The 14,205-nt window shown below is 35.8% G+C and overlaps 1 protein-coding gene across 1 annotated transcript in view; it reads left to right on the top strand.

The window, feature by feature from the left end:
• Positions 1 to 14,205, top strand: part of LOC101409020 (septin-14) — a 98,991-nt gene that overhangs the window by 53,778 nt on the left and 31,008 nt on the right. The window lies entirely within an intron of this gene.

Here is a 14,205-nt window from a genome sequence, read left to right as displayed (position 1 = left end):
TGCTGTATGTGGGACGCGGCCTCAGCATGGCCGGAGAAGCAGTGCGTCGGTGCGCGCCCGGGATCCGAACCCAGGTCGCCAGCAGTGGAGCGCGCTCACTTAACCACCAAGCCACGGGGCCGGCCCAAGGGTATTGAATTTTGTCAAATACTTTTTCTGCATCTATTAAGATGATCACATGGCTTTTATCTTTTATTCTGTTAATGTGGTATATCACTTTGATTGATTTCTGTACATTGAAATATCATTGCATCCCAGGGATAAATACTAATTGGTCATGGCATATGATTCTTTTAATGTGCTGTTGTATTTGGTTGGTTAATATTTTGTTGAAGACTTTTGCATCTATGTTCATCAGGGTTATTGGCTTGTAATTTTCTTTTCTTGTATGTTCTTGTCTGGCTTTGGTATCAGGGTGATGCTGGCTTTATAGGCTGAGTTTGGAATGGTTCCTTCTATTTTTTTGGAAAAGTTTAGGAAAGATTGGTATTAGTTCTTCTTTAAATGTTTGGTAGAATTTATTTGTGACGCCATGTGGTCCTGGGCTATTTTGTGTTGGAAATTTTACAAAATTACTTCTTCAATCTCCTTTTTTATTATTAGTCTTCTCAAGCTTTCTATTTCTTCTTGATTCAATTTTGGTAGGTTGTATGTTTCTAGGAATTTCTCCTTTTATTCTAGGTTATCCAATTTGTTGGAGTATAATTGTTCATAATTGTCCATTATGGTGCTTTTAATGTGTGTGTGACCCGTTGTAGTGTATTCTCTTAAATTTCTGATTTTATTTACTTGAGTCTTCTCTGTTTTTTCCTCATAACTTTATCTAAGGTTTTGTTGAATTTGATTATCTTTTCCAAAAAAAAACCTCTAGGTTTATAAAGTTGTTTTTCTATTCTCTACAATTTATTTCTGCTATCATCATTTTTACTTCATCTGCTAATTTTAGTTTGGGATTTTCCCCCCTAGTTCCTTGAATTGTAAAGTTAGCTTGTTTGAGATTTTTCTTCTTTTTTAACGTAGGAATTTATTGTTATAAACTTCTCTGTTAGGTACTGTTTTTGTTGCATCAATAAGTTTTGATATGTTATGTTTTTGTGTTCCTTGTCTCAAGATATATTTTAATTTTCTCTTTGATTTCTTCTTTGACCAAATAATTCTTTAAGAGTGTGTTGTTTGATTTCTGTGTATTTGTAAATTTTCCTATTTCTATTATTGATTTCTAGTTTCATTCCATTTAGATCAGAAAAGATACTTGTAATGATTTGAATCTTCTTAAATTTGTTATGATCTATTTTGTGACCTAATATATAATTTATACTGGAGAATGTTCCATGTACACTTGAGAAGAATGGGTAATATGATGCTGTTGGGGGGAATGTACTGTATATATCTTTTATGCCCATTTGGTCTATAGCATTATCTGTTCTGTTCTGCTGTTTTCTTATTGATTTTATGTCTGAGTGTTCTAGCCATTTTTGAAAGTGGGATATTGACGATTCCATTTTTGTCTATTTCTCCCTTCAGGCCTATCAATGATTGCTTTTTATATTTGGGTGCTTTGATGTTGGTGATAAATATATTTATAACATATATTTGTGTTGATTTGACACTTTTATTATTATATATCAACCTTCTTTTTCTCATGACAGTTTTGACTTAACATGTATTTTGTCTGATAAATGTATAGCCCCTTCTGCTTTCTTTGGTTACTATTTGCATTGAATATCTTCCTCCACCTTACACTTTCAGCCTGTGTGTGTCCTTAAATCTAAATTTAGTTTCTGGTAGTCAACCATTAGTTGGGTCTTATTTTTTATCTACTCAGCCTCTCTATGTCTTTTGATTTGAGAGTTTAGTTATTTTACACTTAATTTATTCATAGGTAATAACTTATTCTTCTTACTCTTGCAATTTTTAAAAATTTTCCGTCTATTTTGTAGTTCTCTTGTTCCTTTCTCTTCTCTTGTCTTTATTTGTGGCTTGACTTTTATGATGGTGTACTTTGATTATTTTTTGTTTATCTTTTATTTATCTACTGTACTTTTAAAGGTTGTCATTACAATGGGGGATTACATTGAACATTTTATATTTATAGTAGTCTGTTTTATGCTGATAACAACCTAACCTCAATCACATACAGTAAATCTGCAATGTACATCCCTCCATTTTATGTAACTGATGTCAGATTTTACTTCTATATTGTATTTGCATTAACAAATTTCTGTGGTTAAAGTTATTCTTACTACTTTTGTCTCTTAATTTATATACAAATGTTAAAAGTGATTTATGTGCCACCATTGTAAAATTTTGTTTGTTTTTATATTTACCCTTAGTGGTGAGATTTCTACTTTCATGTGCTTCCAAAGTTATTTATCATCTTTTTGTTTCAACTTGAAGAACTCCAATAGCACTTTTAGTAAGGTAAATGTAGTGATAACAAACTCTCAGTTTCTCTTTGTCTGAAAAAGTCTTTATCTCACCTTCATTCTTAAAGTACAGTTTTTCCAGGAAATGTAATCTTGGTTGGAGGTTTTTTTTTTTCCCAACACTTGAATATATCATCCCACTGTTCTGGCCAGCAAGTTTCTGCTGAGAAATCTACTGAATCTTAAGAGGGATCCCCTTTATGTGACAAGTTGTTTTTCTCTTGCTGCTTTCAAAATTCTTTCTGATGTTGATCAGGGATTACGAAGTTTTAATTATACCAGATGAAAAAGTTCTGGAGATGTATTGTACAGCAATTTGAATATAGTTAATAGTACTGTATTTTACACTTAAAATTTGTTAGGAGGGTTGACTTTAAGTGTTCTTATCACAAAAAAAGAGAAATGGTAACTATATGATGTGTTGGATATGTTAATTAGCTTGATTATGACAATTATTTCACAATGCATACACATATCCAAATATCATATTGTACATTTTAAATATATACAATTTGTCGTTGTTAATTATACTTCAAAAAGATAGAAAAATTTAAAAAATACAGAGTAAAAAAAGACAAAATCATACCTCCCAAAACTCCCACAAAATTTTTTTCTTTGACAATTTAATTAAAATGTATCTTCTTACAGAACTCCTTAGGTTCTATTTTTGTGTGTGTGTGTGTGAGGAAGATCAGCCCTGAGCTAACATCCATGCCAATCCTCCTCTTTTTGCAGAGGAAGACCAGCTCTGAGCTAACATCTATTGCCAATCCTCCTCCTTTTTTCCCCCAAAGCCCCAGTAGATAGTTGTATGTCATAGTTGCACATCCTTCTAGTTGCTGTATGTGGGACGCGGCCTCAGCATGGCCAAAGAAGCGGTGCGTCAGTGCATGCCTGGGATCCGAACTGGGGCCGCCAGTAGCGGAGCACACACACTTAACTTCTAAGCCACGGGGCCGGCCCCCTTAGATTCTATTTTTATGATTTCAGGCTTCATGAATCTAAATGTCCATTTTTTGCCCTAGATTTGGGAAGCTTTCTGCCATTATTTCTTTAAATAAGTTTTCTGCCTCTTTCTCTCTCTCTCCTCCTTCTGGGACTCCCATAATGTGTATATTGATTGCATGATGGTGTCAAATAATCTTGAAGACTTTTTCTTCACTTTTTATCCTTTTTGCTTTTGTTCTTCTAACTGAATGATTTCAAAATGTCTTTGACTTTACTGATTCTTCTGCTTGACTAAATCTGCTGTTAAAAAGCTCTATTTTAATTTTCAGTTCAGTCATATTTCTCCTGTCCAGGATTTCTGTTTGTATGTTATATATGGTTTCTATTCTTTATTGAACTTCTCATTTTGTTCACATATTGTTTTCCTGATTTTGTTTAACTGTGTATCTGTGTTTTCTTGTGCCTCATTCAGCTTCTTTAAGAAAGTTATTTTAAATTCTTTGCCAAGCAAAAGGATCTCTATTTTGATAGGGCTGGTTACTAGAGCTTTATTACTTTCCATGGGTGGTGTCACATTTGCCTTATTCTTTGAGATCCTTGTAGCCTTGCATTGGTGTCTCTGGATTTGAAAGAACAATCACTACTTTCAGTCTTCACAGACTGGTTTTGGCAGATAGAGTCTTTCTCCTGCTGGGTCCCCTAACTGACATGACTGCTTCTGGTACCACAGATGAACAGGGCTGGAGCTGAGTTATGAGGCCCCTTCCTTGTCCACAGTTGGGTTGTAGTCAGTGGGCCAGTTACTGGGGGTGTAGTGGGCATGACTTCTTCTAAGTCCTCCAGCAGACAGTACTGCCTATGGAACCATAGTTGAGTGAGATTGGAGCCAGGTGATGGGATTGCTTCCAGGTCCACAGTCAGTTGTCCACAGGGCTACTCCCATAGACATGAGTGGACATGGCTCCTCCCAGGTCCCTGGACAGATGGGATTGCCTTTAGGACCATGGTTGAGAGGGGTTGGAGCTGGGTCATGGGTTGTTTCTTGGTTCAGTAGGATCTTTAGTTGGGTCGGCCTGTTACCAAGGTCACAGGTTGGCATGTTTACTGCCTATGGCAACACTGCAGATGAACAGGGCTGGAGCTAATTTCACAGAGAGATATGGTTGCTTCCAAGTCTGCAGCCAGGTTTATAGTAAGCAGACCTGCTGCTGGGAGCCAGGCCAGTTTCCTCAAAGTATCTTTCTTCATTCTTGGCCTCCACCAGGATGTTGCAAACACCACCTGCATCCTGAGGTTCGCACAAAGCAAATTTTTTCTGTGGATGGTTGCCAAATCAATGTTTCTGTGGGGGGATGTGTATTTCTCTTCCACAATCTTGCTGAAGTCACTCTCCTTTACTTTTTTTTAAAATTTTATTGAGGTCATATTGGTTTACAACATTGTGTAATTTCAGGTGTACATTATTATATATCAGTTTCTGTATAGATGCCATCATGCTCATCACCAATAGTCTAGTTTTTATCCATTACCCTATATATGTGCCCCTTACCCATTTTGCACACCCCACAACACTTCCTCTCTGATGACCACTAATCTGTTCTCCTTATCCATGTGTTTATCTTCCACATATGAATGAAATCATACAGTGTTTGTCTTTCTCTGTCTGGTTTATTTTGCTTAACATAATACCCTCAAGGTCCATCCATGTTGGTGCAAATGGGACAATTTGTCTTTTTTTATGGCTCAGTAGTATTCCTTGTATATATATATATATATATATATATATATATATATATATATATATATATACCACATCTTCTTTATCCATTTATCAGTTGATGGGCACTGGGATTGCTTCCAGGTCTGGCTATTGTGAATAGTGCTGCAATGAACATAGGGGTGCATAAATCTCTTTATCTTGCTGATTTCATGTTCTTTGGATAAATACTCAGTATTGGGATAGCTGGATTGTATGGTATTTCTATTTTTAACTTTTTAAGAAAGCTCCATACTGTCTTCCAAAGTGGTTGCACCAGTTTGCATTCCCACCAGCAGTATATGAGGGTCACATTTTTCCACATCCTCTCCAACATTTGTTATTATCTTTTGTCTCGTTAATTATAGCCATTCCGATGGGTGTAAGGTGATATCTCATTGTAGTTTTGATTTGCATTTCCCTTAATAATTAGTGATGTTGAACATCTTTTCATGTGCCTGTTGGCCATCTGTGTATCTTCTTTGGAAAAGTGTCTGTTCATATATTCTACCCATTTTTTGATCAGGTTGTTTGTTTTTTGGTGTTGAGTTGTATGAATTCTTTATATATTTTGGAAATTAACCCTTGTTGGATATATGATTTGCAAATATTTTCTCCCAGTTGGTGGGTTGTCTTTTCGTTTTGTTCATGGTTTTCTTTTCCTTGCAGAAGCTTGTTACTTTGATGTCATCCCATTTGCTAGCTTTTTCTTTTGTTTCCCTTACCTGAGTAGACATGATATTTGAAAGACGCTGCTAAGACCAATGTGAACGAGTGTATTGCCTATATTTTCTTCTAGGAGTTTTATGGTTTCAGGTCTTACACTCAAGCCTTTAATCCATTTTGAGTTAGTTTTTGTGTATGGGGTAAGATAATGGTCTACTTTCAATCTTTTGCATGTGGCTGTCCAGTTTTCCCAATACCATCTATTGAAGAGACTTTCCTTTCCCCATTGTATGTTCTTGGCTCCTTTGTCGAAAAATAGCTGTCCATGGATGTGTGGTTTTATTTCTGGGCTTTCAATTCTGTTCCATTGATCTGTGTGTCTATTTTTGTGCCAGTATCATGCTGTTTTGACTACTATAGCTTTGTAGTATATTTTGAAGTCAAGGATTTTGATGCCTCCAGCTTTGTTCTTTTTTCTCAGGATTGCTTTGGCTATTCGGGGTCTTTTGTTGTTCCATATAAATTTTAAGATTCTTTGTTCTATTTCTGTGAAGAATGTCATTGGGATTCTGATTGGGATTGCATTGAATCTGTAGACTGCTTTAGGTAATATGGACATATTAATTATGTTTATTCTTCCAACCCATGAGCATGGAGTATCTTTCCATTTCTTTATGTCTTCTTCGATTTCTTTCAATAATGTCTTATGGTTGTCAGTGTATAGGTTTTTTACCTCCTTGGTTAAATTTATTCCTAGATATTTTATTTTTCCTTTGCAATTGTAAATAAGATTGTATTCTTGACTTCTCTTTCTTCTAGTTCGTTATTAGTGTATAGAAATGTATCTGATTTTTATAAGTTGATTTTTTACCCTGAAACTGTGCTGTAGTTGTTGATTATTTCTAATACCTTTCCGATGGATTCTTTAGGGTTTCTATATGTAGAATCATGTCACCCAGAAACAATGAGAGTTTCACTTCTTCTTTTTCAATTTGGATTCCTTTTATATTTTTTCTTGCCTAATTCCTCTGGCCTAACCTCCAGTACTATGTTGAGTAGGAGTGGTGAGAGTAGGCAGCCTTGTCTTGTTCCTGTTCTCAGTAGAATAGCTTTCAGCTTTTCACCATGGAATGCAACGTTGGCTGGGGATTTGTCATATGTGGCCTTTATTATGTTGACGTATTTTCCTTCTATCCCCGTTTTGTTGAGAGTTTTTATCATAAATGGCTTTGGTATCTTGTTGAATCCTTTCCCTGATCTATTGAGATCATCATGTGATTTTTATTCCTCATTTTGTTAGTGTGGTATATCCCATTGATTGATTTGCAGATGTTGAACCACCCCTGCATCCATGGTATAAATCCCATTTGATCATGGTGTATGGTCCTTTTGATGTATTGTTGTATTCTATTTACCAATATTTTGTTGAGGATATTTGCATCTATGTTTATCAGCAACATTCACTTGTAATTTTCCTTCTTTGTGTTGTTCTTGTCTGGTTTTGTTATCAGGGTAATGTTGGTCTCCCAGAATGAGTTAGGAAGTGTTCTGTCTTCTTCAATTTTTTGGAATAGTTTGAGAAGGATAAGTATTAAATCTTCTTTGGTAGAATGTTTGATAGAATTCTACAGAAAAGCCATCTGGTCCTGGAATTTTGTTTTTTAGAAATTCTTTTATTACTTTTTAAATCTTTTTACTTGTGATTGGTCTATTCAGATTCTCTATTTCTTCTTGATTCAGTTTTGGGAAGTTTTATAAGTCTAAGAATTTATCTATTTTTTCTAGGTTATCCAATTTGTGTGCATATAGTTTTTCACAGCATTATCCTATAATCCTTTGTATTTCTGAAGTATTCATTGTAATTTCTCATCTTTCATTTCTAATTTTATTTACTTGAGCCTTCTCTCTTTTTTTCTTAGTTAGTTGGGCTAAGGGTTGTCAATTTTCTTTTTCTTTTCAAAGAACCAGCTCTTTGTTTCATTGATCCTTTCTTTCTTTCTTTTTTTTTTTTTTCAGTCTCTATCTCATTTATTTCTGGTCTTATTTTTATTATTTCCCTTCTTCTGCTGATTTGACACTTTGCTCTTCTTTTTCTAGTTCTGTTAGGTGTAGTTTAAGATTACTTATTTGAGATTTTTCTTGTTTGTTGAGGTAGGCCTGCATTGCTATGGTTTTGCTACATCCCATGAGTTGGTATGTTGTGTTTTCATTTTCATTTGTCTCCAGGTATTTTTTAATTTCTCCTTTGATTTCTTCATTGAGCCAATGGTTGTTCAGTAGCATGTTGTGTAGTCTCCCCATATTTGTGAATTTCCCAGCTTTTTTCTTGTCGCTGATTTCTAGTTTCATAGCATTGTGGTTGGAAAAGATTCTCAAAATGATTTCAATTTTCTTAAATTTACTGAGGCTTGCCTTGTTTCCCAGCATAAGGTCTATCTTTGAGAATGTTCCACATGCACTTGGGAAGAATGTGTATTCTGCTATTTTTTTTTTTTTAAAGATTTTATTTATTTTATTTTTTTCCCCCCAAAGCCCCAGTGGATAGTTGTATGTTGTAGCTGCACATCCTTCTAGTTGCTGTATGCGGGACTCGGCCCCAGGATGAACGGAGAAGTGGTGCCTCGATGCGCACCCGGGATCCGAACCGGGGCCACCAGCATCGCAGCACGCGCACTTAACCACCAAGCCACAGGGCCGGCCCTATTCTGCTATTTTTGGATGGAATGTTCTATATATATCTAGTAAGTCCATCTGGACCAGTGTTTCATTTAAGTCCACTGTTTCCTTGTTGATTTTCTGTATGATCATGTATCCATTGATGGAAATGGGTTATTGAGGTCCCCTACTATTATTGTGTTGCTGTCAATTTCTCCCTTTAGGTCTGTTAATAGTTGTTTTATATACTTTGGTGCTCCTGTGTTAGGTGCATATATATTCATAACTGTAATGTCCTCTTTGTGGAATGTCCTTTTCATCATTATATACTGCCCCTCTTAGTGTCTCATTGTCTCTTTTATCTTGGAGTCTGCTTTGTCTGATATAAGTATGGGAACACCTGCTTTGTTTTGCTTGCCATTTGCTTGGAGTATCACCCTCCATCCCTGCACACTGAGCCTATGTTTGTCTTTAGACCTGAGATGTGTTTCCTGGAGGCAGCATATTGTTGGGTCTTGTTTTTTAAGCCATCCAGCCACTCTGTGTTTTTTGATTGAAGAATTTGATCCATTTACATTTAGAGAGATTATTGATATATAAGTGCTTAATACTCCATTTTATGTCTTGTTTTCCAGTTGTTCTATATTTCCATGGTTTCTTTTGCCTTTTATTTCTGTCTGCCATTTCTGTTTGGTGGTTTCCTATGATGATTTTCTCAGTTTTCTCTATACTTATGAATTATGGCTCTGCTCTGATTTTTTTAGTGGTTACCATGAGGTTTGTAGAAAAGATCTCATGGATGAGATAGTCCAATTTCTGATAACCTCTTGTTTCCATTAGCCTAAGCAGGTTCCATCTTTTTCCTCTTCCCCTTCTGAGTTATTGTTGTCACAAATTATTCTTTTTTGTGTCATGAGTTTTTGACAGTTCAAGTGTTTATAGTTGTTTTTTATGCTTTCCTTCCTTTTATCTTATATGGTATGCTTATGTGTTTGCTAACCTCTTCTGATAGAGAACTCCAATTTTCTGATTTTGTTTGTCTTAAATAGACAGACTCCTTGCTCAAAGCTTTGTAAACCTTTGCCCTTTTTTTTCTGGTGTGAGGGCTTCCTTCATCATGTCTTGTAAGGCAAGTCTAGTGGAGATGAACTCCCTCATCTTTTGTTTATCTGGGAAAACTTGTATTTCTCCATCATATGTGAAGGATAGCTTTGCTGGATAAAGTAGTTTTGGCTGAAAAGTTTTGTCTTTCAGTGTTTTGAATATATCATTCCATTCTTTCCTAGCCTATGAGGTTTCTGCTGAGAAATCTGCTGAAAGCCTGATGGGAGTTCCTTTGTATGTTATTTTCTTCTGCCTTGCAGCCCTTAATATTTTTTCTTTGCCATTGACTTTTCCACTTTTATTATTATATGGCTTTTGGAGAAGGTCTTTTTGCATTTATGTAATTAGGAATTCTATTTGCTTTATGTACTTGTAAGTCCAGTTCCTTCCCCAGGTTTGGGAAGTTCTCGGCTATTATTTCTTTGAATAAACTCTCTGCTCCTTTCTCTCTCTGGAATACCTATAATCCTTATGTTAATTTTCCTATTTGAGTTGGAAAAAATTTCTTCATTTTTTAAAATCTTAGTTCTTTCTCCTCCTCCACTGGAAACATTTCTATATTTCTATCTTCTAAGTCACTAATTCTGTCTTCCATCAGGTCAGCTCTATTTTTTATGTTTTCTAGATTATTTTTTATCTCATTAATTGTGATCTTCATATCCAGAATTTCTGTACTTTTTTTTTTAAGGGCTTTAATCTCTTCGGTGAAGTATTCTTTCTGGTCATTAATTTTATTTCTGAGCTCATTGAACTATCTCTGAGTTTTCTTGTAATTCATTGAGTTTCTCTATGACAATTAGTTTTAATTCTCCATCATTTAGATTGTAAACTTCTGTGACTTCAGGATTGCTTTCTGGAGACTTCTCATTTTCCTTCTACTCTGAAGTGTTACTGTAGCTCTTCATGTTGTTTGATGAAATGATCCTCTGCCAGCACATTTGTGGTAGTATCAGGTCATAGATTCCACCTTCCACTGCTGGGGGAGGAAGGAGATGTATTTTCTTGCTTTCCTTTTTTTGTGTGTGAGGAAGATTGGCCCTGAGCTAACATCTGTTGTCAATCTTCCTCTTTTTGCTTGAGGAAGATTGTCCCTAAGCTAACATCTGTGCCAATCTTCCTCTATTTTGTATGTGGGACACTGCCACAAGGAGCCGTGTTTTCTAATCCTGCCCCGACTTCTGGTAGTTGTTCTGGTAGGGCCACTCTGCATTTGCAAAGGCTGGCTGCAGCTGCTTGGCTGGTTGCACTTATGTGGATGGGGTCTCTGCACTCAGTGGGCTGGTTGTGCACATGCAGGCAGGGTCTCTTCTCCTTGGGTAGGTCACACACATGCAGGCTGGGCTTCTGTGCTTCAGTGGGTCATGCACATGCAGGCAAAGCCTCTGTGCTCAGCAGGAGACTGGCTGAGCTGCTGCATTAGGTAGGAAGGGCACCATTGTAGGGGCTGAGCCACTGCCACTCAGTGGGGAGCATTCCCATGGGTGGGGTCACTGCAGCAAGGTGGGTGCTCCTGTGCAGGCCAGGCTACCACTCCTAAAGCACTCACACATGGGCCGGGCTGCCCCTGCCTCAACTTACAGTTATGCCAGCTGCTGTGTGAGGATGCATGACCTGAATTGCTGCCACCAGGAAGGGGGAGGGTTCCAATCACCTAGTTCCACTGCTTCCTGAGGATGCAGTCCACCCATCTTCAGATGTATGACTACGTGGATCTCAGGTGTCCGGTTGTGCTGTGTAGGGAATCCTCTCTTGGTTAATGAATATCCTTTGTAACTTAGAGGGGAGAGACAAAGGGAACAACTCACTCTGTCATGATGTTGACATCACTCTCTCCTTTACTTCTTTAATCTAGATTTTCTTTAGTTCTAAGAACATGGTTATGATGGTTATTTTGAAATCATTATTTCTGATAAATCTGACTTCTGGTCAGTCTCACAGACAGTTTCCGTTACCTGCTTTTTTTCTGATATACAAGTCGTATTTTCCTGTTTCTTTGCACTCTTCATAATATTTTGTTGGAAATGAAACATTTTATGTATATATTGTATCAACACTGAGTAGTAGTCCTCGCTTTTGGCATAGGGCTTGTTATTGTTATTTGTACAGCCAAATTATTTTAGTGAAATCTACTTTTTCTCCTACAGTGTTAAGCCTCTGATGTTGCTCTTTAGAGAGGCACAGCTTTTGGTAATGGCAGCAGTCACTCTGGAATGACATTGGTTTTGGTATGGCTCTTTTCATCTCTTCTCTTGATTGTACTCAGATGGTAAACTCAACTAATTGCCAACTGATTGCTAAATTGTTTTCAATGTTGCTCTATGATATAAATTGCTCTAAAATTGATCAAATCAAATTATGGCTCCTTTTTTTTTGCTTAATCAAGAGAAATTTATTGTCTCAAACTCTTGGAGTTGGCAGATTTGGTTTCTTCTGAGGCCTCTTTCCTTTCATCTGGCCCCTCTCTTGCTGTGTCCTCACATGGTTTTTCCTCTGTGCACAAGTACCACTGACATCTCTATGTGTCCAAATTACCTCTTCTTATAAGGACACCAGTCACATTGTGTTAGGGCCCAGACTAATGTCCTCATTTTTAACTTAATCACCTCTGTAGAGATCCTATTTCCAAATATAGTTATATTCTGAGATATTGGGGTTTAGGGCTTCAACATGTGAATTTTGAGGGGGAAATTATTCAGCCCATATCAAGGGCTGGGCTTCAGATTCACTGGCTGTGTTAATCTTCTCTTTGTTCTGCCTACATAGGCTTCTTTAACTATTTGCTTAATTTCTGTCTTTTAGTGAGCTTTCTGTGCGGACACTAACCCTGCTGACAGGACAAAGCTTCCCAGGCAAGACTGCCATCCCTTCTCAGTGAAAGCTCTGTCCTTAGCAGTTGTTTCTTTTGTAAGCAGCTTTATTAATATTTGATTGACAAATAAAAATTGTAAATATTTTAGGTGTATTACATGATGTTTTCATATCAGTATGTATAGTGAAATGATTACCACAATCAAGCTAATTAGTATATTTATCACCTCACAGAGTTGCCTTTTTTTGTTGAGAACACTTGATATCTACTCTCTAGGCAAATTTCAGGTACACAGTACCTTACTAACTATAATCAGATTAATTGTAGTAAGATATATAATTATAATCATATATTTGATTATATTATATATGATAATCAATTACATATGTAATCATATATAATTACAATGATAATTATATTAATCATACAATTTTATCCTTCATTTTGTTAATGTTGTATATCACAATGATTGATTTGCAAATAGTGAACCATTCTTGCATCTTTCTTGCAAATAAATCCTAATTGATCATATTGTATAAACCTTTTAATGAACTGTTGAATTCAATTTGTTGGTATTCTTAAGGATTTTTGCATCTATGTTCATCTGGGATCTTGACCTGTAATTTTTTCCCATAGTGTCCTTTTCTGGCTTTTGTATCAGGGAAATGTATAATGAATTTGGAAGTGCTCCTTCCTCTACAATTTTTTGAAGAGTTTTAGAAGGATTGGTATTAAACCTTTAAATGTTTGGTAGAATTCACTAGTGAGGTAATCTTGTCTTAAACATTTCTTTGTTGGGAGGTTTTTGACTACTGATCCAATCTCCTTACCCAGTTTTGGTGCTTTCAGATTTTCCCTTTCTTCGTGATTCAGTCTTGATAGGTTGTATGTTTTTAGGTTTTTATCCATTTCATTTAGGTTATTCAATTGGTGTATAAATGGTGATAGTAATCTCTTATGGAGCATTACTATTCCTGGGGTATCAATTGTAATGTCTCCTCTTTCATTTATAGTTTTATTTATTTGAGTCTTCTTTTTTTTTCTAGGCAAAAGTTTGTTAATTTTCTTTACCATTTCAAAAACTATGGCTTAGTTTCCTTGATCTTTTCTAATTTTTTACAGTCTCCACATCACTTATTTCTGCTATGATCTTTGTTTTTTCCTTCATTCTGCTACCTTTCGGTTTAGTTGATTATTCTATTTCTAGTTCTTAATGTGTTTCTAGTTTCTAGATGTATAAAGTTAAGTTGTTTATCGAGATTTTTCTTTTCTTCTTTAATTGGTATATAATTGACATATAACATTGTATTAGTTTTACGTGTATCACATAATGATTTGATATATGTATATATTGCAAAACGATTACCATAGTAACTTTATTTAACATCCATCACCACACATAGTCACATATTTTATTTCTTGTGATGAGATCTACTTTCTTAGAAAATACCAATATACAATTTAGTACTGTTAAGTATAGTCACCATACTGTACATTACATCTCCAGGACTTATTTATCTTATAACTGGAAGTTTGTACATTTTGACCACCTTCACCCATCTTGTTCATCCCTCACCCTCAGCCTCCGGCTACCACCAATCTGATCTCTTTCTATGAGTTTGACTTTTTTTTTTTTAGATTCTACATATAAGTGAGATCATGCAGTAATTGTCTTTCTTTGTCTTACCTATTTCATTTAGCATAATGCCCCCAGGATCCATCCATGTCATTGCAAATAATGGGATTTCTGTCTTTTATATGTCTGAATATTATTCATTTGTTTATAAATACCACATTTTCTCTATCCATTCCTCTGTTGATGAACACTTAAGTTGTTTCCA

The sequence above is a fragment of the Ceratotherium simum genome, chromosome 26 (genome assembly GCF_057802395.1).
Source record: "Ceratotherium simum simum isolate JZ-2026a chromosome 26, ASM5780239v1, whole genome shotgun sequence".
In the NCBI taxonomy this organism is placed as follows: domain Eukaryota; kingdom Metazoa; phylum Chordata; class Mammalia; order Perissodactyla; family Rhinocerotidae; genus Ceratotherium; species Ceratotherium simum.
The sequence above is the reverse complement of the archived record's forward strand: the minus strand, read 5'-3'. Positions and strand labels throughout refer to the sequence as shown.